Below are 19,304 nucleotides of genomic sequence, written 5' to 3'. Positions count from 1 at the left end.
GAATGACAAAGGTGGAGGTGCCTAGGAGTGCTTTATATAACTCTCTAGAGTGCTGTCTTCCACTTAGAGTGTCTTCTTGTGAGCTCAGACATCTGTGGTCTGTGTATGAAACTTCTGCAAGTCACTTGCAATCACGGGCAGTGACTCATTCGCTGGTCTGTCGTCTGATACAACTCAGAGTCATCACAAGCTGAGTGTGCTTGGAACGTATGACAGAAGAGCAAGAGGTTCATGGTTTTTTTTTTAGTGCACGTGACTTCTGCAATCTACTGTTGACACCGCAGTGCACAGAACTTGTGGAAAATGTCACCCTTCCATCATTTTTAATGCTCCAGGCGCTGTCATCAGTGGTGAAAAGAACTGAAAGCTTGGTGATTATGCTTTTCTGCACTTTGGAAGTTAAATTTCACATATATTGTTTGATGCAGCTTTTTTATTTACATTTTAGGGGATTGATTCCTTTTGATGTTCAAATGGTTATCCACACAGTACTCGACCGTTCGCTTATGGTTCATGTACATCATGCTTTGCTACAAGATCTTTCAAGTCATGTTTCATGTGTTGTGTTTCTTGATACATTGTTTGAGATTATCGGTGGGATGTTTGTTTTGAAGTTGTAATGGCCAACTGTGTCGGCATTTGTGATGGTTTATGTATGCTGTGCTTCGTTGCGTGAAACAATGAGCGAGGGGCAAGCTTGCAGAGAATTGAGCAATTTTTTTTTCCCCAAACAATATTCAGTAATAACCAACTATATGTGTACTGCATGGTTTGTGCTAGGTGGTAAGCACAACCAGTCAACTTCTCACAGCTGCTCAACCAGATGTGGTGTTTCTGTGAGTAACGAAATACTAGTCATATTTTTTATTCTGGTGTTTGTTTTTAATGCTTATTCAAGTTTGTTTGTTTTAATGCTTGTTGCTTACCAATTCATTAGTTTTAATGCTTATTCAAGATAGTTTTAGTTTTAATGCTTGTTGTTTACCAGTAAACTTGTTGCAGGCACATCTAGTTTACTAACTTTTAATCCTGTGTTCCTTCAATATCAAAGCCTTTATTGCAGACTTGGTTGATGATACTAGTCATTTAATCTTAAAAGATCTGTTTTTGCGGATCATATATAATGGGTACTATGTGTTAACTGGTTGGTAGGCAGTTCACCTAATCGTCTTGGTTCCACTTGGAGCTATTCAGAGGGCAATTCTTCTTTTCAGCAAGCCTGGAAGCTGTGTTCTTGTATTTTTTTGGTGCCAATTTAGCATTCTTATGAACATACGTTTCTTATGTATGGTGCCTTGCAAGTATTTGAATGGTCATCATTTTTTCATGCTTGCACTGTGAAATGTGTGCCTTTTCCTAAATAGTAGTTTACTTTTCATTAGTAGCAATATCTTTATCGTTTAACTGGAACTGCAGTCGCAGTGTTCTTCGCTGTGATACTTTGAATTGAAATAGAGTGCAATTTTAATACTTGTTTCACTAAAATCTGTGTACTAGTAAAGCATGTATGTGCTTCTTCACCCATCATTTGGCATTTTTCAATAAATTTTTTTATGTTAATACTTTCAACACTTGATACATGTGCAATCGCATCTAAGAATAATTTTGTAGTATATGAAATGAACTGTCCATTTCTGCTCAGTATATTGCCACACTGCTCACATTCTGCGAGCGCCGCCATGTGGCCGAGCGGCATTACTGGGCTCGTGTGGGAGCGAAGAAGAGGACGTTCCCGTTCGAACGCGCGCTGCTGGGTTTCTGGCCTTCGGATTAAAAAAAATCCCGTTTTTCGTGCCGCCCTACGTTTGTCGGCGACATTTTGGTGGAGGTGCTGGGTATCGATCCATGAACGCTCACCCCGAGGGCAACTCTGACGCTGATCAGCGACGCTTGGACACAACACCCGTCCACAAAGCGAGCCGCCGCCTGCGAGGCCTGCAACCTGAGTGTCAGCCACTGACGAGGCCGGTGCGTACCATGACGTCTACTACAGGCAGTCAGACAGGCCAGCCTTCCGGCACTGTCCCGCCCGTTGTATTTCTCACCCCTCGCTCACCACCATCCTTCCACGGCGATCGGTTTGAGGACGTCGAGGACTGGTTGTCCAGCTTTGACCGTGTGGCCACTTTTAACCAGTGGGACGATGACCGAAAACTACGAAACGTCTATTTCTCGTTCCAAGACTCTGCGAAGACATGGTTCGAGAACCATGAGGCATCCTTTACGAACTGGGAAGCGTTCCGCTGTCAGTTGCTGGCTAACTTCAGCACAAACGCCCGCAAGGAAAATGCCAAACTCGCCCTTCGCACCAGGTCACAGCAGGCGAACGAAAGTATCGCTATGTTTATTGAAGACATGGCACGTCTTTTCAATCGGGCTGACCCTGCCACGCCAGAGGCTACCAAGGTGCGCCACCTCACGCGTGGTGTGAAGGAGCAGCTCTTCGCTGGCCTCATACGCGACCCACCAAGAACCGTCGCTGACTTCGCTAAAGAAGCCACAGGCATGGAACGTTCCTTACAGGAACGCAGTGCGCAGTACGGTCATCTGGGAAGTGTTGCAGCCAGCAACTATTGTGCGTCCCTGCCAGTCACCGGGGACGAGGCTCTTCGGGAGCTTGTGCAGAGTGTAGTTCGCGAAGAACTGCGCAACCTCCGCTTAGATGCTCCACCTGCCAGTGTTGCAGCTGTAGCCGATGCCGTCCGCGAGGAAATTCGGCGAGCAGTCCAGCCACCACCGGCGCCACAGCCGGAGCCGTACGCCAGCAGCTACAACGAAGCCCTACGGACACCGCAGCCGGAGCCGTACATCATGAGCTACAGTGAAGCTCTGCGGAGACCTGCGCCAGTTCCACATGCGTTCCGCCCTGCTGCCGAACAAACGCAGGGGTACTTTCCCTCCGCCGAGCTGCGTGACCCGCGCCCTGTTCGAAAAGCTGACGTGTGGTGCACACCCAACAACCGGCCACTATGCTACCACTGCGGTGAGCCCAGTCATATCCTCCGCAACGGCCCCTACCGGCGGATGGGATTAAGAGGATTTCCACCGAGCGCACCTCGACCGCGCTATGGTGAGAGACCGCGAGACATTGAGCAGTACCTGGCCGATAATGTGCTGCCCTCAACGCCTCCACGACGCCAGTCTAGGTCGCCGTCTCCAAGACGAGTTCCTCCACCCAGTCATGCACCATCATCTGGCCAATTCAGAGGCACGTCTCCCCGCCGGGAAAACTGAAGACGGCGTCCTCTGGGGGTAGGACCGCCGCTGCCGCAGACAGTGAACAGCCTCCATCCGACGATTTTATGCGACGACCCCACCCGCCGACCTTAAAGACGATCCCACCGCCGACCTCACCGACGACCTCAGCGACGACCCCATCGACGACGGCACCAAAAACCTCACCGACAAATTGTCAAACAATTGTTTCCGCCGCCGAAATTCTTGTTGCCGCCGATGGCTATGACGTATCTGCACTCGTCAATACCGGAGCCGACTTTTCTGTCATGAGTAGTAACCTAGCCGCAACCCTCACAAAGGTTCTAACACCTTGGCATGGGCCGCAGATACGCACAGCTGGTTGCCATGTGGTAACGCCAGTTGGCGTCTGCACCAGCCGTATAAAGATCCACGGTGCAACTTTCACTGGCTCCTTCGCCGTGCTACGAGAGTGCTCTAAAGAACTGATTCTCGGCATGGACTTCCTTAAAGAGTATGGGGCGGTCATCAGCCTGCACGAGCAATTGGTATCATTTTCGACACAGCGAGCCGTTGATACCGACCCCGAGCCGCACAGAGCACCATTATGCATCTCTGATGACCACACAACGATACCGCCGAGAGCAAGCAAGTTTGTCACAGTCCAGTGTGATACGAGCTCCGGTACTCGGGGCATTGCCGAAGCGAATATGTCGCTGCTACTGTCTCGGCAAGTTTGCGTTGCTCGCGCCCTTGTCGACCTTGTTCACGCGCGTACCACGCTCTTAGTGACCAACTTTAGTTGTGAACCCCAACATTTGACGAAAAACACGGTGATTGCCCATTTTGAAGAACTTGGCGAACATGCCGGCCAATGTGCCTTATCAACAACGGCCCCCGAAATAGCTGAACAGGACACTGCAACAGCCATTAGGACCGACGTGAACCCTGACCTTCTGACCAATCAGAAACGCCGCGTGGAAAGCCTTATTGACTCTTTCTGCGACTGTTTTGCATCAACATCCAAGGTTCGCCAGACGCCAATAACTAAGCACCGTATTATCGTCGACAGTGACCAGAGACCGCTATGTCAGCGTCCTTATCGTGTTTCGTCAAAGGAGCGTGATGCTATCCGCCGCCAAGTTGCCAAAATGCTCCACGACGACGTCATACAACCATCGACGAGCCCCTGGGCATCGCCTGTTGTTCTCGTCGCAAAGAAGGACGGCAGCCTACGGTTCTGTGTAGATTATAGACGTCTCAATAACGTTACCAAAAAAGATGTCTATTCACTGCCGCGCATTGATGACTCATTAGACCGCCTCCGCCATGCTACCTACTTTTCGTCACTCGACCTTCGTAGCGGTTATTGGCAAATCGAGGTCGACGAACGTGACCGAGAAAAGACCGCCTTCGTTACTCATGACGGACTGTACGAGTTTAAGGTGCTTCCTTTCGGCTTGTGTTCAGCCCCTGCGACGTTCCAACGTATGATGGACACCGTATTAACTGACCTGAAGTGGCAGTCCTGCCTTGTCTATCTCGACGACATCGTGATTTTCTCCGACACGTTCGAGGAGCACCTGAAACGTTTGCGTGCCGTCTTCAAAGCAATTCGTTCTGCGGGTCTGTCTCTCAAGCCTGAAAAGTGCCACTTCGCATTTCGGGAGCTCAAGTTTCTTGGCCACATTGTGAGCGCTCAGGGCGTTAGCCCCGACCCAGAAAAGACCGCCGCCGTTGCTGCATTTCCCCAGCCAACAAATAAACGAAGCTTGCGGTGTTTCCTGGGGCTTTGCGCCTATTATCGGAGGTTCGTTCAAAACTTCTCCAAGCTCGCAGAGCCGCTGACTCGCCTGACAAAAGACTCCGAACCCTTTTTCTGGGGCCAAGATCAAGAAAAGGCTTTCATAGAGCTTAAGGCCCGCCTCCAATCTACGCTTATCCTTGCCCACTTCGACGAGCAGGCCGACACGGAACTGCACACAGATGCCAGCAATGTGGGCCTCGGTGCGGTGATTGTGCAGTGGCAAGACGGTGTGGAACGCGTGATCGCATACGCAAGTCGCACTTTGTCCCGTTCCGAAGTGAATTATTCCACAACGGAAAAGGAGTGTCTCGCTGTTGTGTGGGCAATCACAAAATTTCGTCCATACCTGTACGGCCAACCGTGCTTCGTAAGGAAGTTCTCGCTGCATGCCACGACGACCTTTCTTCTGGCCACCTCGGTTTTTCCAGAACATTGGGACGCCTCCGCCACAAGTACTACTGGCCACGGCTTGCTGCGGTCGTCCAACGCTATGTTCGAACCTGCCGTGAGTGTCAACGACGGAAGGTACCACCGACAAAACCGGCCGGCCTTCTGAAGCCAATCCCATTCCAACAAGTCGGCATGGACTTACTGGGCCCATTCCCGGTGTCCTCCATGGGAAACAGGTATATTGTTGTTGCAACGGACTACCTAAGCCGCTATTGTGAAACCAAGGCTCTTCCCCGTGGCACCGCGGCTGAAATTGCACAGTTCTTTGTTCACCACATCGTGCTTCGCCACGGCGCCCCCGTGGTTGTATTAACTGACCGGGGCATATTGATGCAGTCTGTAGTGTTTCAGCAATACTTACTATTGGCCCCTTGGTCAAGAAAGCTCAGTTCTGAGAGTGTACACTTAATGGCTAACATTCCTCTGGCTGTCAGTTTGTGCACTGTTGAATGCCGCTGGCACTCTTCCAGCAGACGGCAGATGCAGAAACATGCAATGTGTGCATGGCATGTTTCCGAGTCTGCATGCTGTCTGCTGGAAGAGTGCCAGTGGCATTCAACAACGCACAAATTGACAGCCGGTGGAAAGCGAGTCATGAATTAAAAGACTAGCGCATATAACAGAGACACAGACAAAGAAGTAGACAGGACGAGCGCTAAGCCATCGCCATCGCCGAGTCATTAAGTTTACACACAGAAATTAGCTTTCTTGATCAAGGGGCCAGTTGTAAGTATTGCTGAAACACTACAGACTGCATCAATATACCTCTTTTGATCAAAAAGAAATGTCCTGTGGACGTCCGCAAGTCAGAAAGTTTGGTCCGGGGGGTAGCGTTCGGACGTCCCGCATGCGACGGCCGGGTTCTGACGTCCTCTAAACGTCCCTCACTCAAACAAAAATTTTCCACTGGACGTCCTGTGGCCGTTTAAAAAAAAGACGTCAGTTTCCAGACGTTTGACGGACATCCGAATATCCGATTTTGGCGTCCACGGGACTCTCACTGGACTGCCATTTTCTTTGCGCCGGACGTCCATCGGACAACGGATGTACATCCGTCAGACATTTGCGGACCTCTACAGATGTCCAGCGGACGTTCAAAAATCCATTGCCAGACATCCACTGGATGTTCGGCGGCTTTTCGTGGTCCAATGGGTACCATTCTTGTAATGTCACCGCTGCTGTTCACTGAAACTCCATATACACTGTATTTATACCAACTGAGATATTAAACGTTTCAGTGTTTGGTCTCACGAATAGTGAAAAGAAGAGCAGAATTCCAGTTTGCTTTAATAAGTTCCATAATTGCACTACAGCCTGGTATTCTATTGTTCCCTGCTAATTAATGTCATTTATAATTTCTTTACAGGCGTGCTGCCAATAAAACCAGCATGAGGAAGAAGGCAAGCTGCTTTGATTTATCGGAAAGCTCAGTACATAGAATCCTGATACGGGTGGCTGACTTCCTCTTGCGCCTGCGCCCATCGGTGCTGACATTTAAATCCTTGCGACATGGAAAAGCTGGCCAGTGAATTTCAGGCTATTAACATTTCTTAATACAAATTTGTCCTACAGATTCTGATATATATTTGCAATAGAACGAGTCTCTGCATGGGCCAGTGGCTTCAACATTATTTCACTTCATTCCTATCAGGTGCGTGGAATCCCCGAGTTGTTCGATGCAGACGGCTCTTATGTCAAGATCCAGTGCAAAGACAAGGTTGCTTCCACCTACTGCAAAAGGGCCCATTACCTTTCATTAACCCTTGAAACTGTTTGTGACCACAAAAGACAATTTGTAGACACTTTCATTGGATGCTCCAGAAAAATTCATGACTCGAATTTTCAGGCTTTCACCATTTCCAAAAAACTCCCCAGAGTGTGCAAAGACGACACCACCGGCTCGGAGATGCGGCCTATCCCCTCAGGCCGTACCTTCTCACTCCGTTCAGACTATGGGGCATTACCAAAGGCACACAGGGACTTCAACAAAAAATTTTCTGCAACAAGTGTGCTAATAGGGAAGTTTTAGCAACCTAAAGAAAAGGTTCCGACAACTGATCTACCTTGAGCTCCATACTCTATAGAGTGGCTAAAGAAGTTTATTATTGCCTGTTGTGTATTGTGTACTGCATAAGTTGTGCATCGATTATGGAGACTTGGAGCGAGATGAACCAAATGATGCTGTTACACCTCAAGACTGAGTGGCATTGAGAGTCGTGCACCGATGACCTGGACAAGACTGCTGAACAAGTTTTGCTGGCATTAGGAGGAACAAGGTTGTGGACGCAGTGCTGTGAAAGTAGTAGTGTACTAAAAAGCACTAAAATTTCAGGTGTGTAAGTAAACAGCTATGTTCATTCTCATGGCTCTTTGCTGTTACATACATTGCACTCTTTTTAACTTCAAACAATAGACTAAATACAAATGAATGAGCACAGCAGTATGCTTTGTAAGAGAGCTTGGTTTGTAGGAAAAAATTGTTTATTTACACATATTTGGTACAGCGAATTGAGGGGTTCCTGTCCTTTGTCTTGTGCCTTGCGCTGTATATTCATTTTGCACACACTGTGAACATCACAACCACTCCAAACCTACTATTCTACACATCCTCCTCCGATAATCCGAATGCAGACTTAAATAGTTTAATTTTTTTCGTGCCGTGCAGCGCTTTCTTTTCTTATTCTATATATGCTTTTTTTTTCTTCATGCCACACCCTGCTCTGCTCTTCACGAGCAGCCTTCTTTTGTTTTGCAGCAGCTCCATTTCTCCAAAAAAAATCTTCATCTCTTGTGCTCGTGCACTTGACACCCATGCAGTTTTGCCGCTTCCCTGGCCCTCGGAAGAACCTGCAGAGGCATGAGGTGTAATCGGCTGGCAGTCCTCGAACACACTGGTAGAGAGAGAAAGATGAACGGAAAGGCAGGGAGGTTAACTAGATCAATGGAAGAGCCAGTAGTGTTGCCTTCGGCTCAGTGTGTTGCTGTGCTGGTGGCACAAAATTCGGCGCATATTCGAAAAAACGGTGCTGCGGAAGCAATAGCGCCCGTGCTCTGTAAAATAAAAAAAAACAGCGAAGGAACCCCGGAGAGCGCGTAACTTTGCCTGTGCTGCTGCACTGTCCTCTTGTTCGCCGGCGCGGCGCCAACGGAGGCATGGCCGCGCGCCGTCGATTATTCCAGAAGGCCCTAGTGATTTCTACTGAATGTCGACGGAGAGGGCGCCGCCTCGACCGCGCTAAGTGATGCCCTCTCCCTTTTCTACTCGCGTCGCCGACGGCGCAAGACGAGAAAGCCCTTGATGCTGTCGCGCGCCCGGCACGAGAACTAAATTGCGCAGTTCATATTGCGTGTATGTGCGCGCCTGCCTTTGCGCGAAGAACAGACGCGAACCGCGCCTATAAATGAGGGGCTTTAATCACTGTCTGTCAGCCCGAGCCGCCGTTTAAGCTTCTGGAAAGTACGCCCGCTCGACTCCCGGGAGAACACCACCGCCCAGCCACGGACCAACGAGGCAACGTGCGCCAGTCTGCGGGATGGCTCTGTCATGCTCCTCAGGTCGTCGGGCTGTCGCAGTGCCCAGTGAACAAATTGTGTTTTGTTTGTTTGTCTCTCTCTGTGTTAGTGCCCTTTAGGTGCAGAGATTCTGTTGAATTGTGATCTCTCTCGATTGGTACTTTGCACGAATTGCATTCTGAGTATCACTTTGTATGTGCTCGTACGAGTGATTGTGAAATCCTCTGTATCATCTCTTTGCTGTATAAACTTTGTTTTGTTTGTGAACCCTTGGCTTCGACCCATTCTCTGGCTTGCGACCTACGAAAGCTGGGCACCAAATGATCCCCCCTCCTTGTCACTTGTCCTTGTCCCCCCCTCCTTGCCGAGTCGAGGGCATCTCCTTTGTGACCGAGACCGCTACCCCCACACGCTCTAAGGGTGTCTGGGAGCGCACGCAAAAGTGCGCGAAGTTAGACACCATACGATGTTTCATGTATTGCCTCAATCTGCCCTATTTCTGAACAAATTTTATTTTGTTTGCAGCATCGCTTCCTGGATGCAGCTAAAGCACCAAAGAGGCACCTTTTTGCTGGTGATGGATACCATCTGTCGGCTGGTGAAGGAGTGGAGGAGCTGGCTGAGATCCTCATCAGGAGTCTGGAAAAAAGGGTTATGTGAATGGGGACTGCTACGAGTACTGCCGGCCGTAGGACCTGCACTACAACCTGCCGTGCTCGTAGCAGTGGGTACTGTAGTGACAGTGAGACCTATTTCTGATGTGCTTCTGAGCTCTCTCTTGATGTCACCTGGGGTTTTTTGGCGTGCACTGACACCACACAGTATGGAGGCATTTTTGCATTTAATTAGGGGTGTGCGAATATTCGAAATTTTCGAATATCAACCGAATATTATATTTTGGGTATTCGTATTCGATTCGAAAACAAAGTATTTGTGTTGTTTCGAATAATCGATTCTATGCCAATATTCGTATTTAGCCGAATATTTTACTGCAAGCACCGTCGTTCGTTTCGGCCTGCAAGTAATATCGACATCGACATAGCAACATAGCGGAGCTCAGAGCCATGCCGTAGCTGATTATGCTGGTGAGCTTCTTTGTAACTATAGACCTCCTTCACCCCGCGACGTCACGAAGATGCGGTGGCGCTGATGTTAGCAGCGACTTTCGCATGGTAGGCAAAACAGGTTCCGCTTGCCCGTGCCTACCGCAGCTGCCGCAGCTACCGGCGGCTGCTTCAAGCCTGTGAACTGCAGAAGCAGCATGTATTGACCAGCTGCGTCACTGCTGGATCCGCGTAATAGCATAAAAAATATTAAATTAGCCTCGATAGGTTTCTCGCGCATAAATGCCGCATTCGGAAACTGGCTAACAGGCATTGGGCCACGGTAGTAAAGCGCGAAGTCTGGGATTCGATAGGCACTGCCACTCAATGCACTTAATAGCATGCAAGTTACTGCGTTCATTCACCTGAACTTCAGGATAGTAGGCTAATAATTGCTCAAGGAAAAAAAAGACACATGCAGCTGCACACGTACTTATCACCTTGAGCCGGAGTGCACGGGGCGCCGACAGGTTCACTCGCCCCCAAGGAATGCGTTTTTTTGTTAATAGCACACCATGTTTTAATGGCGCGTTTTATGACATTTAATATTTACTTGAAACTGTTTCTTGATATGACGACGTAATTATTTCATTCGAGTAGAAGTCTGGTAAGTTGTGTCAATCTTGCGCGGTCGCGTTGGTGTGCTTAGAATAGCGTACCTTAAGTATGCTAAACGCCATATGCTTTTTCATTGCATCATGCATGTGTCATGTTTCATGAGGTAGTACATGATCGCGAAGCTTGTTTGGAAAGAAGCAGCCGCAGGCGTGCTACTAACAGACACGTGGCGAGATTGAGAGGGGACGCGGCAATGAAAAGTGTTTTCGTTATTCATGCATGCGATATGTAACTAAACTTGGTGCAAATATCGAATTCCTACGCTAGTTTCAGTAATTCCTTTTATTTATAGCTATACCTTGTGCAGTTCTGGGTAATTATAATTAACACGTACCGTCGTCAAGTCCCCCCAAGGTCTCAAATAACTGAGTACATAGTGCGCAGTTTTTTATGCCAGCATGTACATAAAGCCCTGTTCTGTACGATGACGCGATTAGTTCTTTTTCTATATGATCAGTACTTATGCATGCATAGTTACATGAAAACATTTCTTACAAGAAATAACTAACACAGTACTGCACGTGTAGGGAAAAAAATCGAGAGGTTTATTACTCTCCTCAACGTCTCAGGAATAGTTTGCGACAAATGGAATCATTTGATTTTCATGCGAATTACGAAGGTGAGTGATCCAGTCGCAGAAAATGTGAGAGGTCACAAAACGAACCTTAAAGATTATGGCATCTTCGCTTTCACTTTGGTCAATGAAATGCCGCACTGAAATCAAAGAAATTACCTCACAATTTTTGACGACCACACTTCTAAAAAGCGTAATTTATAAATTTGTACTCAATATTTTGCTATAATTTTTCATCACGAAACTAGACTTCAGGGCTAATGAAAGAAATAATTCTAGAAATCAAAAATTTTCACCAAATCGACCAGCTTAACAAGAGGACAAGTCGGCCTGGCTGGTGCGTGGTCATGCAGCTAAAAACAGCGCTAAGCGAGACAGAGGAGATCAGGGACACGACGCTGTCCCCACTTTTCGCACAGCGCGACACATACATATGTCAGCAGACGATGAGCGCACGTCTGCTCCGATGAAATAAGGCCAGCACTTCCCCTCACTATTGTCCCGAAGTAAAATCATTCCGGCTAGTGCAGAGTGTCAAAACTTGTTTTATTCAATGCCTGGCGCATAAATAAACGGCAGGAACGCTTTCTACATGTTTACTACTAACCATATATACAATACAGTGGCAAACTATTTCTCTTTATAGGCCGCACTTGGCCAACGCGAGCTCGTGTACTTCAACGAATTACTAAGTTGGAAGCATCGACCATTGCTGATTCGCAGAAACTGGAAACGCGCCTACAAGCCTTGAAAACCCGCGCTCAACACCTATCCGCGACGCCACTCCCCGACCTTTTGCCTACCACGAGCTCGCTAGCGACTGCAGCGCCACCGTTTGTTTACAAACATGCAGGAGGTCTGTACCTGCGACGGCGCGTCCGACTCTGATTCGTGGCACGGCGAACCAAGGTTGTGGAAACCGAAAAGGAAAGAGCGACGTATGGAAATACTTTGTGAAGACATCGCCATCGACGGCGGAGTGCACCACGTGCAGCAAAGTGCTTCGAACGCCCTCAGGTACAACGCCGCTTGTCAACCATTTGAAGCTGCATGCGGCCCAGATGAAAGAATATCGAAAGATGGCTGCAGGTGTACCGGAGAAAGATCAGCCGACCATGACCGACTTTGCGCGCCCGACAGAGCTGCTTTCAGAAAAGATGACGCAAGCACTAAACAGCAAGGTCACTGCCATGGTGGCGCTTGATTTGCAGCCCTACAGCGCCGTTGAAGACCGCGGGTTTAAAGAGCTGTTGGCAGCTGCTGTTCCAAACTATCGCCTACCGTCACGCTCTACACTTTCGCGGGTGCTTGTTCCCCGCATGTATGACGATACGCGGAAGAAGGTGAAAATGGAGCTCAGCAACGCTTTTGAAGGCGGAACTGCAGCTGTTGCCTTTGCCAGCGACATGTGAACATCGCGAGCGAGCGAAAGCTACGTAAGCTTCACTTGCCATCTCCTAGCTCCTAATTTTCAAATACAGCGTTTCACGCTTAACACGCGTCATATGGCTGACAGTCACCGTGCTGAAAACATCGCAGCTATGCTGGATGAGATCTGCAGCGAGTGGGGGATACCCGACAACTGTGAAAAATACATCGTGACAGATAATGGGCGCAACATCCGTGCCGCTGTCAGGAGGCTCCCGTGGACTGAGCGATCGTGTTTCGCCCACAGCCTGCAGCTAACCCTCAACGACGCAAGATCTCGTACGCCGCCCATTGATCGTCTGTGCAAGAAGGCCAGACACAATGTTGGTCACTATAAGCACAGCTCGTCGGCACAAAAAAGGCTAGAAGAATACCACAAAAAAAACGGGCAAAGATCCTCTCCGTCTGGTGCAAGACGTAGAAACCAGATGGAACAGCCAGTACCTAATGCTGTCTCGTCTCTTGGAACTAAAGGAGGCAGTCACTGTGGACCTTGCCACTTTAAACAACAGCATTTATGGGCTCAGTTCACAGGAATGGAAAGAGGCTTCTGAATATGTGGAAACACTCAAGCCATTCTTTGAAGCCACTGTTATCGCCAGTACAGAAACGTATCCATCACTTTCAGCTCAAATACCACTCATTTTTGGAATGCTGCATTATCTTGCAAACTTCACTGGTACTACTGGATTTCATACAGCCTTGGCGTGCTCGGTCAGATCAAGATTCCCCCTGTATGCAGAGGACAAGGAGGCATGCCTGGCCATGTTTTTGGACCCACGCTTCAAATCCACCATATTCAGAGCCTACAAAGAAAAGATAATATGGCTAAAAGATTTAGTGCTACAAATCTGTCCCTGTGTGCTCCTGACCCAGAAGCTAAGAAACAGAGGCCATAACTCTGTGCACAGCAGTCTTCTAATGTCTGGAATGCATTTGACAATTTAGGGAGGAATGCTATGGGAAGTGAAGCAGTGTCTGCTGCAGGATGGGAGTTTGCTGCTTACTCAGAGGAGGCATTGTTGAAACGAGACAGTGACCCATGCGACTGGTGGCGGACCGTGGGTTCCTTCAGATACCCTAGTCTGTCAAAGCTGTGCACGAAGTACCTCACAATACCCGCCACTTCAGTGCCAAGTGAGAGGGCATTTTCTGTGGCTGGAGAAGTCGTTTCAGCTAGAAGGGAAAGACTTCTGCCTGACCATGTGGAGCAGCTGGTTTTCCTTCACGACAACCTTTAATGTTCATCCCAGCAATGCGCTTTTGTGCTTATGGCAATATAGCCTTAATCAGTGCTGTGTACTAGTCATTTTCTGTGATACTTTCACTCTTCTAAGAATAATGTTCTAGATTTTGATGCTTTTTGTGCAGCCGCACCACCTTTTGTGTTCATTTACTCATTGATAGTTGAACTGTTATGTTCTTGAATGCTCAAATAAATGTTTTGTAGTGGTTAAATGCGTCTGCCCTAGATTATTCGATATTCGGAACTAATTATTCGTATTCGATTCGTATTCGAAAAATTTGATATTCGCACACCCCTACATTTAATCTTCACAGAACTTGCCACCACTCAGGTTGAATTTAATCTGAAGCTCCCTCGCTATTGCATCGCTTATAGTCCGTATGAAGCTTTGGGGCATTCAATTATTTATTTATGCATTATTATGTATTATTTACACCCATTAATGTTGTGCTGGCCTGCTTGGCTGCCTCAGCTGCCTGTATTGGCAAGCTGGAAATCTTGGATGGGAAGAACAATTGGGAAAGTGTGGAATTCTACTTCCCTGCAAGCTATGTCCCTGCGAATGGCAAGCCGTATTATAAACTTGTGGTGGAGCTACGTCTTCATTGCTTCAAAACAACAGCACCCCACAACCATATAGTGCTGCACGTTGCCACTAGTTGAATACTTTTCATGAACCCATAGCACTTGCAGAACTTTGCAGTGCCCTTAACCAATGTCGTCACCTGCAGTACGTGGTTCCATATTTGTCACAAATACAAGCGAACATGTACCATACCGCTTGCCACTGTCCACAAACTGTCACAAGCAAACTCTTCAGCTCTGAATCGAAGACAATTAATGTATGCTGCAGTTTGCTTTGTGATTCGCATTGCCGACAGTAAACTTCGAGGAACAGCCAACCCACATCAGACGAGGTAGCAAGCACCTGACTTGGGACTCATGGAGCTGACAATCATGAATGCATTCATGCAAATTACTGACAATGTCCGACACACCTGCTGGACACGAGTATAGCCAAACAGTGGTGATCATCAGACATAACCTTTCTTGCATTTTGCACAGACCGTGACCTGTTATGTCCAGACTAGGCCAACCCAGGCCATATGCTCAAGTGAACCGTTGGTGTCACAGCCATGCGAGCGCCCTTTCCATGCTCCCTTGTTGAGGCTGATCAAGCGTGAAGCTGTTCATTCAACTGAGAGAAATAGCAGACAAAAACTGCTGTCTCCACTGCAGCTCTCTAGCCCGCCACATCATCTTTGCAAGTGGGGTCCGCCTCCTGCTGCAAAATAAGCCTGGTACTGAGCCCATTTGCAATGATGTGGTGCACGTCTTTCTTCCAGGCCTGTCATTGACTGACACTGTTTGAATAAAGCACCATGGAGAGCGTTACCTAGTATCTGGATGCCTAAGGCAGGTGCAACGGCACCATTTCCTTACTCTTGGCTCCCTGCACTGCATAGTAGTCTTTCAGATCTTCAGAGCTCACAGCTGTGTTGTGCAATTTTCTCTCCCAACGTTTCAAGCTACAGAACAGTCGGTACTGGACCTGCTTCCAAGAACATGTCTATTCTCATTTTGGTACCCCGGTAGTCGAGATTCATAGGAATCTAAGGAGGGGTTATTTCAATCATTGTGACTTCTTTGGTTTGGTTTGGTTTATGAGGGTTTAACGTCCCAAAGCGACTCAGGCTATGAGGGACGCCGTAGTGAAGGGCTCCGGAAATTTCAACCACCTGGGATTCTTTAACGTGCACTGACATCGCACAGTACACGGGCCTCTAGAATTTCGCCTCCATCGAAATTCGACCGCCGCGGCCGGGATCGAACCCATGTCTTTCGGGCCAGCAGCCGAGCGCCATAACCACTCAGCCACCGTGGCGGCCCATCGTGACGTGTTTATTTAACTAAGTGCCCTAAGGGCTCGGCTGGGCATTACATAGCGGGGGAAGCAAATAATAAAAATACACAAGCGTTCACTGCATACTTAAGATACAGGAAAAACAAGAATGAAAGAACGAAGCGTAAGTTATCAAACTGAGTCGGTTTTATACATGGTGGGCATTAGATGAAAGAAGTGCCCTTAAGCACCTGGTGCAGAACACATTCTGCCCCTCCTTCCAGAATGTCATGCATTATGACTGGGCAGCTGGTGTGTCACATCAAAATAAGGCACTTCTAGCAGTGGAGATGCTTCAGTAATGCCATACAGGCACTTGTTTGTATCACTGACTGCGAGGGCTTCAACGTGGCGCTGGTGCCTGCTTGCTGTGCATGCTGTGAATCACTTGTTTTGCTTGCCAAGTGTTGTGACAAGACCGTGCAAAATCTACAAACACGTTCACTGCTGAAAAATGTTGAAAAGCAGCCACCAGTGTCTGTGCACGCGCTCGCAATCCTCTCAGGTCAAATTGCAGGCCTTGCTCATGTAGGTCTTTCAGGTCATTTATTATTGGACACAGTACTACACCAAGGCCATAGGACTTTACATAGCTGTAATGCACCAGCATGACCAAATACATGTTTTGGAGCTGTGACCTGTAACACACACGCAGGTTTAATAGGGAGCAGTAGATAGCCAGCAGCCTGTGAGTGCCTCGTATCGCTCCTAATGGATTTGCAATTTCTATCTTGTCAGAGTACAGTAACCGGATTATACTATGTGTGACGTCTTCCTTAATTAGTGGCAATAGGTGTTCCCTGTAAAGAAGACCACCTGTGTAATCTTTATACACAGTGGGAGCAACAGCTTCGACATTTGACGTGACTAAATGGGCCACAATATCAGGGATTGCACAAAGTGTCGACAGCAGATCAGGCAACGGAATATGCTGGTATTTGGCACTTTGACTGAGGAGCACCTCTTGTGGTGGAACATATGGGAACATTTTTTTGGCATAAGGCTTTATAGTGTCCTTGCTGCGAATTCCACTGAAGAGCTCGGGTATAAACCTGCACTTCAAAAGACACTCCATGTCGGGAGACATTGATGGCATTTGCATGACATGTGAGAAGCTATCTGCATATGCCTTAGGCATACACTCAAAGAGCAGTTGCAACTCAGCAAAGACCTTGCGAACAGCAGTATGAAGAAGACAATGCTGCTCCAAAACACTAAAAAAAAGTTCCAGCCGGCACTCCTTGCTTCTGCCAGAAAGCATTGGAAACCATGAGCAGTTGTTACTTCTTGATCCATGCAATTGACAACAGTACCTTCATCTTGGGGGTGAGAGCTGTTCCCATGCTGAGAGCCATTCCAGCGTTCAGTGCTGCTTTCTTCGCCCTCAACACATTAACTGTCTGGCAGTAAAACCTCTGAATTTGCTCCATTTGGCAACTCTGAATTGCTAGTAGGCTGGCGAGCCGCTGAGCATTGCTGACTGCTACCATTTTCTTCCAGCACGCTTCTGTGACAGCGACAGAAATGTTATCGGTACGATGAAAAGCTCGTGTAACTGCTAGCACAACCATTAATACCACAGCACACACTGAAGTTAGGCTCTGCACTGTGCACTAAACCTATGTGAGTCACAACTTTCGTCAGTTGGTGGGAAAAAAAAAGGGCACCGTGGGCAATATTTAACCTCCATTGTTACATCCACTCGCACGACACGCACGACACACACGCGGGTCTCGTATCAATCACGCTTGCGCTGCAGGGTGCTCGGAAGATATTTCAACGTCGAAGCATTTCCGTGCAGCAGGAGTGTACTACCACGATAAAAGCTTGTTCGGACAGAAACGAGCAGGCCACCTTTTTACACAATGATAAAATAGCGAGAAAGCATATGCAGCAAGAACGAAGGTACCGCAGGCATGGCAGGTATCCCGGGACCACGGCCGGGAAATTTACCGTGCAGTGTACTTCTGGTTTAGTTTCGGCACTTTCACGAAAGTTGTCCACGCATCGAAAAGTAATAATTTATTTTCATGTTTTGCAACCAAATAAGTGGCAATGCTATATAACTTCTGTTTAGAGCACTTTCGAAGCATTTCAAAGAAGTAGCATGACCAAATGGGTGAGGTGCGTTTCTGTAGTCAACGCAAAGAATCATGGGAAAATTGTCTGCCAGCTACTTCCGGTTCCAAATCGCTCAGCTGATTGCATGTTTCTCCCTATTCACCGCGTATGTTGACATAGTTTGTGCAATAATTAGCTGGTGCTACTAATCAGTGATTGCACTGAAGCATCGAAAGAGAAATGCGACGTCGCCTCAAACCCAGTCTGGAAGTTGATACGCCTTGTAGTCTGCCGCAGTTTTCATTTTAGGGTACAAACACGATCTTGGAACCTGACACACTTGTCTTTCTATTATGGTTCATTGCTCAGCACTGGGTTGTCACAGTACCTCCGCCAGAGGCAAAAAGATGTTTCGTTTTCCATGGGATCAAAATCGTAAAGTGGGCCCTTGCCATCAAGCGCTGGACAGCGAGCGACGATCTCTGGGTGCCTGGCGTCGGAGCCCGAGTGTGCGAACGGCACTTTGTAACTGGCAAGTGTTCACCGCCGGATTCTTTTCTCTTTCCAAGTGAACTGCTACTAGCGACCGGAGTTATGTCCACCAAGTATTTTTCTGTGTTCGTGCAGGTGCTCCAAAGAAAGATGCAGAAAATGTCGATTATGTGCCGTCACTATTCTGGCACGACGAGAAGGCATCTGAAGCCGTGATGAGGACAATGAACAGGTGCCCTTGCAGCAATTAATTTTTCAGGGCTGCATGCTTACTGGTACTATGCAGTTATTCCAGGTATTGCGACCTTGTGAAGAGGAAAGAGGCCGCACTTTCATCCCGTCAGTTGGTGGTCTGTGCTGCAACTGACAAGTCTGTGCCCCGCGATGCCGGCACGAGCGATTTCAACGCAAACGGCGTCGATGTAAGCTCAGTTCATGACGTAACAGTGCGAGATTCTTGGCATCGAGAACTTGCTTGTGTATGCCCTGTGGATGATGAAATCGCGCGCGCCTATGGCAGCAGGCAAGTACGCTCAGTCTTATGTTTACACGTATACAAAAAAATCGTATTATGTGCGGCGTGGTCCCTAACACTGATATAAAAACTTCAGTATTCGTGCAGATGCGCGAGGTGACCTTCAGCGGGACGCAAAAAAAAAGCACAATCACTGCACGTCAAAAAACATGCAAATGATGAACATTAACTTAATGAAACAACTAAATTTATTATGCGCGTGAATTTAAAGCATCCACACATTGTTTGGCTTGGATAGAGCAGATCGTGCAAAGAAATGTCGAGTTTCGATTGTGACATGTTTGAGTTGCATGAGCATGCAGAAAATTTGGTGATGATATGGGCATGCATGGACACAAAAAAGTGCTTGTTGTATATACAGTGAAAGCTCGTTAATTCA

General features: G+C 47.8%; 1 protein-coding gene across 2 annotated transcripts in view; it reads right to left on the bottom strand.

Annotated features, from left to right (window-relative positions):
• Positions 1 to 19,304, bottom strand: part of LOC144124741 (uncharacterized) — a 204,207-nt gene that overhangs the window by 162,652 nt on the left and 22,251 nt on the right. The window contains exon 3 of one of the 2 annotated variants that reach the window (XR_013313273.1): positions 7,898 to 8,299. The exons of the other annotated variant lie outside the window; for it this stretch is intronic. The gene's annotated coding sequence lies outside the window, so the exon portion shown is untranslated. Of the gene's footprint in view, positions 1 to 7,897; positions 8,300 to 19,304 lie in introns of those variants that run through there. 2 annotated transcript variants of the gene reach the window in all.

Source organism: Amblyomma americanum, chromosome 3 (assembly GCF_052857255.1).
Source record: "Amblyomma americanum isolate KBUSLIRL-KWMA chromosome 3, ASM5285725v1, whole genome shotgun sequence".
In the NCBI taxonomy this organism is placed as follows: domain Eukaryota; kingdom Metazoa; phylum Arthropoda; class Arachnida; order Ixodida; family Ixodidae; genus Amblyomma; species Amblyomma americanum.
Note: the sequence above shows the minus strand (reverse complement) of the source record. Positions and strands in the feature narration are given on the sequence as shown.